The sequence below is a fragment of the Podarcis tiliguerta genome, assembly GCF_965153285.1.
Source record: "Podarcis tiliguerta genome assembly, chromosome: 4".
NCBI classification, from domain to species: domain Eukaryota; kingdom Metazoa; phylum Chordata; class Lepidosauria; order Squamata; family Lacertidae; genus Podarcis; species Podarcis tiliguerta.
The window spans coordinates 31637822-31647843 of record NC_139537.1 but is presented as its reverse complement, the minus strand read 5'-3'; the positions used below and the strand labels follow the sequence as shown (position 1 = coordinate 31647843).

Below are 10022 nucleotides of genomic sequence, written 5' to 3'. Positions count from 1 at the left end.
GAGAAACTGCCAGTGTGTTGAATGGTGAACAAAGCTACAACACAATGCAACAAAGCAATAAAATACCCCCAGATGAAAACATAGCAATGTAGTTTGGATGTGCTGGTTGGAGCTGATGGGAGTTGTAGTCCAGCGAACATTTGGAGGGTACCAGGTTGTCTACCCTGGATTACAGCATGCAGTCAGAGCCAGTTTGACATTTTACTATGTGAAGTAGGCTATTCTGCTGCCAGTCTCCCACCTTCCCCTCTCTTTTGTTCTGTGTAAGCTCACATCAGATCTCCACAATAAACACATGAACCAGTGTAACCTCATAGCTAAAGGGGTAATTTTATTTTACAAAAATGGAAGGGAGCAAATTATAAATTACAAAAATGGAAGGGAGCAAATTATAAAGCATTCTCTGTTACAGCTAGTAGAATGTGTGTGTGATCGGTTTTTTGTTTTAAAGAGAGAAACCATTGCCCACAACTTAAGTAGATGACTTTTCCACAAGTCTTTCGTTATTGGAAGTGGGGTACAATAAATCAAGGGGACTTACTGTCAAGAAACCTGGAGTAATCTTACGCAAACACCACAGTCAAATCCCCAGGACTCAAAAATGAAGAGGAGGAGGAAGGATATCTCAGAGGTAAAATAAATTATGGGAAGGAAGCCTTAGTGCAGATGTTCCTCAGTTCAAACCCCGTAAGAACAACATAACTGAGTGATCACTCTGAAAGCAGAAAGGCTGCAGCTTGCATAGTCCTGTTTGGCTCAGAACATTCCCCGCCCTGTACTTCCATCCCTCCCCTTAAAAGTGCACGCACAAAACTCAGAATAATTTAATCATTGCAAACCTATTTAACTTTTATTATGCCAGCAAATTGTAAATTCTTTTTTAAAAATTACCTTCTGAGGCTTTTGGTAGATCATCAATCTTTACTTCCATTCAAAACGAGGATATTGCTACAGAGTCAGTACTTGGACCTCAGTGCCCCAAACAGATACACAAGCGCACATGGCAATAATTAAGCTGCTTCCCCATGTTGCAGTTCGACATCTCTGGTGGTATGTGTGTGAGAGTATGTACCAAGCCAAGTATACAAGGCCATTCCTTGGACTTTCTCCACCTCATTGCCATCTTGAGATCCAAGTATAGCTTCAGACTCTGGTACCTAAAAGAGCGCCTTCCCCACTATCAAAACACCTTGAGCCATATGATAATCAGAAGAGGCCTGGTTGGCAGTGAGGCATGACAGGGCCTTCTTGGTAGTGGTTTCCCATTTGTGGAACGTCCTCCCTAGTGAGAGCTGTTAGTCTCCCTCATTAACTTTTAGGAGATTTTAGTAATAATTATAATAGTAATAATAGTCCTGGCAGGTGCCAATTGAACAGAAAATACCCATTCTTGCATACCCACCCATCTGCAGTATCTGTAGGGCTTCTGTGGAACAAGAAGGAGGTATCAGCATGTTCAGGGGAACCCCAAGGTTTTCAGAAATACTTTACACAATCTTTAGGTGGGGAGCCCTAAGTGTGTAAAAAGCCACAAAATAGCTCAATGAAGACTGAGAATACTCAGTGGCCACAGATGCTTAATACCTGTTGTGTGAGACAGATGGAAATACTAGGTGGAATGGAACAGAATCATAAGATCACAGAATTATAGAATTGTAGAGTTGGAAAGCAGTGGCGTAGCGTGGGGGGTGCAGGGGGGGCCGGCCGCACCGGGCGCAACATCGGGGGGGGGGGGGCGCTCACACTCGCAGCTCTCTGCCCGAGTGCTAAAATCCACGGGTTAGGGGGCGCAAATTACTTGCCTTGCCCCGGGTGCTGACAACCCATGCTGCGCCACTGTTGGAAGGGACCCTGAGGGTCATCTAGTCCAACCTCTTGCAGTGCAGGAATCACAACTAAGGCATCTATGACACATGGCCATCCAACCTCTGCTTTTAAAAAAGGAGAGCCCACAACCTCCTGAGGGAGACTGTTCCACTCCCAAACAGTGCTTACTATCAGAAAGTTCTTGATGTTTAGTTGGAATCTCCTTTCTTGGAACTTGAATCTATTGGTACAGCTTACCATCTTCCATGTGACAGCCCTTTACATTTTTGTAGGTGGCTGTCAAATCTCCTCTCAGTCTTCTCTTTTCCAGGCTAATCATACTCAGCTCCTTCAACTGTTCATCACAAGGCTGGGTTTCCAGACCCTTGATCATCTTGGTTGCCCTCCTCTGCACACGTTCCAGCTTGTCAATTTCCCCCCTCCTTCACACTACACATTTGAAGCACTTTTGCATATCCTTGGCTGCTGCTTTTCTATTCCTTGGCCCTGTCTGAATCTTAAAGTCTGTGGTGTTTCTGTCTGTCTTTACGTCTCCCTCTTCTCACCGGCCAGGATCAGATTTCATTCAGTAAATGAATCATAGTCTAGTGGAAACTCCCTATGAGCTCTGCCAACAATTGCAAAGTTGATGAAAGAACTATTTTTCAGGCAGGGTTTTGAGGAGTTTCTATTGGCTCAGTCCACTCTAGGCAAAGGCTGTCTCTTGAGCTGAGGCCTATGGCTTCACAGTTTGCAGAGAAGTGTGTTTAAATTCCCCAAAGCGATCTAGTTGTGGTTTAGGCAGTGCAGGTTGCTAGCATTTACTAAGGAGAATGACACCTGCCAATGTATCTAATATCGTCACCAGGAGCATTGTTTCTCCTGGTTGTTATTCCAGGTAGTCGCACCTTTGATATTTCTAAAAATGCTGCATTTGTTTCTCTGTTTTGTTCCACAGCAACTGGTATAAAGGTCCATACTGCCTCTGATTCAGGAGATGGTGCATAGCCATCCTGGCTAGTATTTTATTTTGTCAGCCCTTTGTCCTCCAACATTCAGTTTCATTCAATGACCCTGGCATCTAGTATTGCAAGACAGGGTGAAAAATCTAGTCACTTGGTTCACTTCAGTCATGCCCCTCGTTTTACCGTTTCTTTAAACTGAAAAAGCCCAAATGTAACCTCTTCTCATAGGAAACATCCAAACATTGGATTTGCACAACTTCTAGTGTTAGGTGAGAGAAAAAACTTCCCCCTATCCACTTTCTTCACAGCATGCATAATTTTATACCCCTCATTCATTTACTCACCATTTCTCTGAACTATATTAAAAAACCCAAACGTTGTCACTTTTCCTCATTTGGGAGATGCTCCATCCGTCTGCCCATTTCTGAAACTTCCACAGCTTTACCATATCCTTTTTGAAGCGAGATGAGCAGAACTATACAGAGGATTCCAAGTGTGGTTGTACCATAGATTTGAATAATTGTAATATAATATTGGCAGGTTTATTTTCAGTCCCTTTTCTAATGATCCCTAGTGCGGCATTTGTATTTTTAAAAAATCTGACTTAAGGTATCTGCTATGGCCCCAAGGTGTTGCTCCTGGGAAGTCACTGCCAGTTTAGACCCAATGAGGCCTCAAAATGCGTTACTTAACACTTGCTTTCATTGAACTGCCCTTGCCACTTTACTGCCCATTCACCTAGTTTGGAAAGATCCTTTCATGGCTCTTCACAACCACTTTTTTTATTTAGCTTACTGAACAATTTGGTTCCATCAGCAACTTGACTACCTCCCTGCTCACCCTTAATTCTGTTGTTGTTGTTGTAGTAAACCGCTGTGTGATCTTTAGATGAAGGGCAGTATTGTATATAAATTTAATAAATAACAACTCTAGATCATTTATGATCTAGATAAAAAGCACAGGTCCCAACATCTCCAGGGAGCTCCACTTTGACATCCCTCCGTTGGGAGACTTGTCTATTTATTCATACTCTCTGCTTCCTATTCCTTACCTAGTTACCTCCATGACTACTAGTCTGATACTCCAGCCACTATGCCACACTGGCTCTCTGCAGTACGAAGCCTAACGGTTTCTGCAAGTTAAGTAATTGTTGTATGCAAAAAGGAGGGAAAAGTAGCCCTAAACATTCAGATGTTTTCTGCGGCCATCTTCTGGAAAGGCAATTGTAGCACCAGAAAACAGAGGAATGGAAGCGGACCTCATTTTTAACAGTGAGGTTTCTGGGACCCTGCTAGATATTTTTGGTCATTGTGAGGCCTTGCAGGATTGGGTAGGAATGTATGAAGAAAACAGCACCTCTGGCATGCAACAACATTTCCTTCCTCCATTCCACGTAAAATTTTCTTTGCATTGCTGTGCATCCGTAGCACACATAACCTGCCACAGTCCCACCAACAAGTTTCTAGCATTCTACACACAGAGGCAGCAAGAGAAAATTAGTTGTCTCCCATAATTCAGGGAACCGTTTGTTTATTATTTGCCCTTGTATTTTTAGCCCGCCCTTCACCAAATGGCCCTAGGGCAAGTTGCAAAAATGTAACAAGTAAAAACAAATAAATTTTACATTGAAACGATAAAATAAAACCACAAAGCAACTTAATGACAGAATAACAGAAAAGCAATGCAGTGCTATGCAGAAGGAAGGAAGGAAGGAAGGAAGGAAGGAAGGAAGATATCCGTTCAACTAAAGATCTGGATAAAGTGCTTAGAAAACCACCTTTATGGAACAAATGGGCTTACATTATGGGATGGGGGTAGGGAAATGACACAACAAAATATTGGGTCATTTGACCCCAATGGGCAGTTTTACTTGAGTAGGATTTGTTTCCAATTCCAAGCATGATCATTTAGGAAGGATTAATGTGCTTGATTAGGGACGCGGGTGGCGCTGTGGGTAAAAGCCCCAGCACCTAGGGCTTGCCGATCGAAAGGTCGACGGTTCGAATCCCCGCGGCGGGGTGCGCTCGCGTTGTTCGGTCCCAGCGCCTGCCAACCTAGCAGTTCGAAAGCACTCCCGGGTGCAAGTAGATAAATAGGGACCGCTTACTAGCGGGAAGGTAAACGGCGTTTCCGTGTGCAGCTCTGGCTCGCCAGAGCAGCTTCGTCACGCTGGCCACGTGACCCAGAAGTGTCTCCGGACAGCGCTGACCCCCGGCCTCTTGAGTGAGATGGGCGCACAACCCTAGAGTCTGTCAAGACTGGCCCGTACGGGCAGGGGTACCTTTACCTTTAATGTGCTTGATTGGGGATCCTTCCTTCATGTACAGGTGAAAGAACATGCAGTGTTATCATACTGTAGGCCAGGGGAAAGCTCATGGATCTTGGCCCTTTCCATGAGCTTGAAGGTGGTGTACAATGTGGTACTTTAGAGGTGGAGAACGTGTGGCGACTGATATCCATGAACCCTCAAGCACCTGGACCTTGCCTAGTAGCTACACAAAACTCCATTGTATGATCCAGACATCTATCTGGATTAAGAAAGATATTGCCCAGACTCAAGTAAACATTATGGTATATTAAGAAGAAGAGTTTGGATTTGATATCCCGCTTTATCACTACCCGAAGGAGTCTCAAAGCGGCTAACATTCTCCTTTCCCTTCCTCCCCCACAACTAACACTCTGTGAGGTGAGTGGGGCTGAGAGACTTCACAGAAGTGTGACTGACCCAAGGTCACCCAGCAGCTGCATGTGGAGAAGCGGAGACGCGAACCCGGTTCCCCAGATTACGAGACCACTGCTCTTATCCACTACACCACACTGGCTTAAATAAGATGTTTGCGGGTTGCCTTATTGGCTTCTGTGTTTGTAGGAAATATTCTTCTCCAGTGCATATTATATATTATTGTTGGTTTATTAATCACCTTCTAAACTAACGTCTCAAGGTGATCCACTCTACAGTTAATTAAAAACACTTAACAACACCCAACGAGGAATTACATTTAAAACAAAACTAAAACCCCACAAAGGAGACACTTGGGGTGAAGTCCTATTTATCCAGCTGGGGAAACCTGTATGTCTTGGTTGAAAAAGTGTATCAGTGTACATTTACTAGTGTACCTGCATCACTTATCACTCTCTTTTCCTGTTTTTGCCCTTCCTAATCTAGCACATTTTCCGTCTTTCCCTTGTGCCTGTGTGTCTCCTCTGTTGCTTCTCTGTCTTGTCTGACTGTGTTTCCTGCCTTGCAAGGATTTAGAATTCCATCCAGCCAACTTGGCTTTCCTTTCTGCTGCCGTGTATGCAAAATGGAACGATGAATGCAAGTGATTGATTAAAGAAAGAAAAAAGAGAAAGAGAAAGAAAATGCTTTAGGCCCAGGTTTGCTGCTTCCACCCCCACCCCCCTTAAAGGGCCTCTTTTTTTCAGCTTGGCTCCAGTAGTTCAAGCCAGCAGAGGCCCTGCATGGGCCCAGTGTTCATAAAGCCCAGGTGTGTTATAGCTCTGCATGGCTGTCAGCCTTAGAACATGAGCCTCCCTTAGAGCAATGTACTCCCTGCCAAGTGATCGGAAAGAACCGTGGAGGGCCAGCCAGGGCAGGTGTCGGATTTCTGCCTGCAGAAAGGAATGAAGTTGTGCCGTCTGAAATCCCACAACTTGGGAGAGCCACAAACCTTATCAGGATTCAGATTCTGGCTGCGATAGTTTTCCTTTATTGAACTTTCTCTCCCCCCCCCCTTTCTTCCCCCTCTCATCTGTTTTCTTTGACACTGGTCCCAGGACCACTGCCAAATCTCAGATCCATTAGTGAGGTGCCTTGCTGACTGAAGCACAAATCAGGATGGATCCAAACGCAATTAGCAGCTGCTAGCACCTCATCTGGAAGGCATTAGCTTGGATTAGGGGCGAGGGGAGAGAAAAGAGGGAGCGACTGGAGATGCCAAACTGAATAAATGCTAGCTTATTTCGATCATATTTTGAAACACGTTCCTTGCAGCCGGTGACGCACATAGAGGTGGCAGTGTAAGCAGGCAGGGATGGAAACATGCAGGGTAGGATAGAACTGTTGTGCCAACTTGCCAGCTCCTTTTAGATGCTTTAGAACCCACATGCTCTTTTGAATGATGATTATGAAGTAAGATGGTGCTGATGATAAGGCAGTATGAAAGCCACAGTTGTGAAGGGCAATTCTGGAGCAGCAAATTTTAGCCCCATTTCGTCCCAAAATGTCAACCTTGAGCCCTAATGTCAGCAGCACCAGCCTCCTGTGGCGAAAGGAACAAGAGAAATATCTCCAAGGCAACATGCAGGTAAACTTGACAAGTCAGGACACATTCTTCTCACAGATAAAAGAGAAGGAATTGGTCCCGGAGCATGTAATCCAAAGCCAATTCACATCATCACCACCACTTAAATTCCTTAAACCAAGGGAGACCCTGTATCCCTCCAGAAGCTGTTGTACTCCAACTCCCATCAGCCTGACTCAGCATGGCCAATAGGGATGAAGGGAGTTGTAGGCCAACATCAGAAGACCTACAGATTCCCCAGCCCTGATTTATAGGGTTTTTTTGGGGGGGGGGGGTAAGAATTGGGCTTGGACCTTTTAATCAGCACGGGACTAGCCTCACTTGCTGTATAGAGTATCCTTAACAGGAAATACAGTATTATTGGAAGACATTTGTAACTTCTGATTGCTTTGCAATGTATTATATTACCATAGCCTCCAACATGGTAAGCCAAAACCAGGACATGCATCTTCCTTTCTGTGCTCCCATGCAAGTCACATGACCAGCATGAGATGATGGAGCCCCCGAGGCACACTTTTTAAAGGGCCATGCTCTTATGGTGCCCCAAAACCTGAGTTTGGGTCACTGCACAAGATCTCAGCCTTGGAAAAAGCCCTGAACGCACAATATCACAACACCCAAAATGGTCACTGTGCTCTTGCGGGGGGAGGGGGCAGGGGAGATCTCTGTTTTTCCGAGACACTTGTGTGGTATGTATTACTTTATATGATATAAGTTGTTTATTTTAAATGCTAAAAACGAGAGGAAACACATCACCTCCCTAAAGAGGACATAAAACTTGCAAATTTAGAATGAATTACTGTAATAGAAATACAGAGCATCTCACTGTAGTGAGGTGATTGTGACCAGGTGACCCAATTGCTTGCTCAGTTCAAGTGCTGTTGATGGGCAGCTTCAAGGCCCCTGATCTCTCTCTTCTTATGCTCCTTTGTCTTTAAACTGGGCTTGGACTGGATATTTCCTTCAGATAGGGGATAGTCCTCAGTAAATCAGGACCCATGGCCACCCTGCTGAGGAGAGGCCACAGCCTGAGAGAGAGTTACACAACCTTTAATAAAACTTAACATTGGTTTAGAGAGAGCGGTACTGTGAGCAATCACAAAATCGGGAAGCATGTAGGGGCTGTCTGGAAGCATAAACATGACTACCCTAACTTAATAAAGTGAGGCATCCCTGCCAGGGAAAAATCAGTTTTCCCATTCTGTGGTGCATATTGATTTTAAGGAGCTCGCAGCTAACCTAGGCCCAGACATTCCCAGCAGGAGAGATTGCAATTAAAAAACATTGGCAGTGGGTGGCACCAGGCTAATCCAAGCTCACACCAATTTTTGCAGAAGGCAAAGCTGCGTGCCATCCAGAATGGTGAACTTTGCCAAGTCAGTGAGAACTTTGCTGTGAATACTAGTTTCGGCTCCAAGCAACACAGGAAATGCGTATGTGGACTGTCTGTGTTGGTGGTACAGTAGCAAGTTTCTTAGCTTTTTAAACATATTTTTTTATGAAAATGTTTTTTTTTTCATTGCTCTTGTACGAATTGAAGCCGCTTATACAGGTGATCAGTTTCTGCATTCTCCTACAGAGGAAGCTCAGTATCTTTTCTCAGTACTGCCACATGTGATCTACAAATAGGAACACTCCTGGTGGGTCTCAATGATGCTAGTAAATTGAAGCAGCTGCCATAGATGTTGGGGTTGCGGGATATGAGAGTTCAGTGGGGAGGTTCGGGGTCAAAGACCTGCTTTCGGATATATTCAGAATTAAGTTTCAAAAAAGCAATGCATTTAAAGTGCATTTGCTGTGGTGAATTGCTCTTGAGGAATAATCATGAGGAATAATCACACATGGACACAGCTTAGGGAAGATCTACAACATCACCAGCATACCTCTCTTCTCCCGGGATTTGTCTAAAAGGGGGCATTATCATATGAAGAAGTTCAGATATTTTATGTGTGGAATTGGCACATGATATTCCACCCACTACTGGTTTTTTCACTCACCATATGCATTGCTATTACAGTGCTTGTTGTTGATAACACTGGGTGGAGCCTTGCAGAAAATATCCTGACTATGTTGTGTACTCATCTCCTGCTTACAGGATTAAACTGTAGTTTAGTTGTTCCTAAAAAATAAATCATTTTTTACACAGTTCTGATTCGACAGAACTGTGTGAGATCTATATTAATGAAAACAAATTGGGGCTGCTTAGTGCTCTCACTCTCTGTGTGTGCGTCCTCTGAATTTTCTGTAAATTAACAAAATTCCATTCTCCCTGACTTCTCCAATTGATGTCCAATTTCAATTAAAGCACTTTAAAGCACCTTGGGATCCAGATGTGCTATACCTGCAAAAAGTATTTTAGCACTAAGTAAAAGACTACTTTTTTAAAAAATAAACAGAGTAATAAAATGGCTCCCACCGCCAGAGTTAACAGTGAATGTGTGCTGAGGTTCAAACAAATACACCCACAACAGCTGTGCAACACTAACTGGAAAGTCGATTGCAATTCTGCTTGCATCATAAAAAAAGTAGAGCAAATAGGGAGTGGTGCTAGGAGCCACTTATTTAGAAGCTGTCAGGCTTCACATTGCTGATAAACAAACACATTGCAACTGCCACCAGAATGCCATGAGAGCTGGTGTGGTGTGTGATGGTTAAAGTGTTGGATAAGGCTTTATAGCAGGTATAGGCAAACTTGGCCCTCCAGATGTTCTGGGACTACAACTCCCATCATCCCTAGCTAACAGGGCCAGTGGTCAGGGATGATGGGAGGTGTAGTCCCAAAACATCTGGAGGACTGAGTTTGCCTATGCCTGATTTATAGGACCCATAGGAACATCCCGTTAGCAGAGTCACTTAAATTGTTTTGGTGCTGTTTAAGAACGATGTCTAAGACACTGCAGCAGGAGCTAATTTATGGAAGAATGCTAGCAGGAGTCTTGTTCTCTTT

The 10022-nt window shown here is 44.1% G+C and overlaps 1 protein-coding gene across 1 annotated transcript in view; it reads left to right on the top strand.

Annotated features, from left to right (window-relative positions):
- The first annotated feature begins 8612 nt into the window (after nucleotides 1–8612).
- BOC (BOC cell adhesion associated, oncogene regulated) overlaps nucleotides 8613–10022 on the top strand; it is a 76890-nt gene continuing 75480 nt past the window's right edge. The window contains exon 1 of the mRNA XM_083438293.1: nucleotides 8613–8715. The gene's annotated coding sequence lies outside the window, so the exon portion shown is untranslated. The remainder of the gene's footprint in view (nucleotides 8716–10022) is intronic.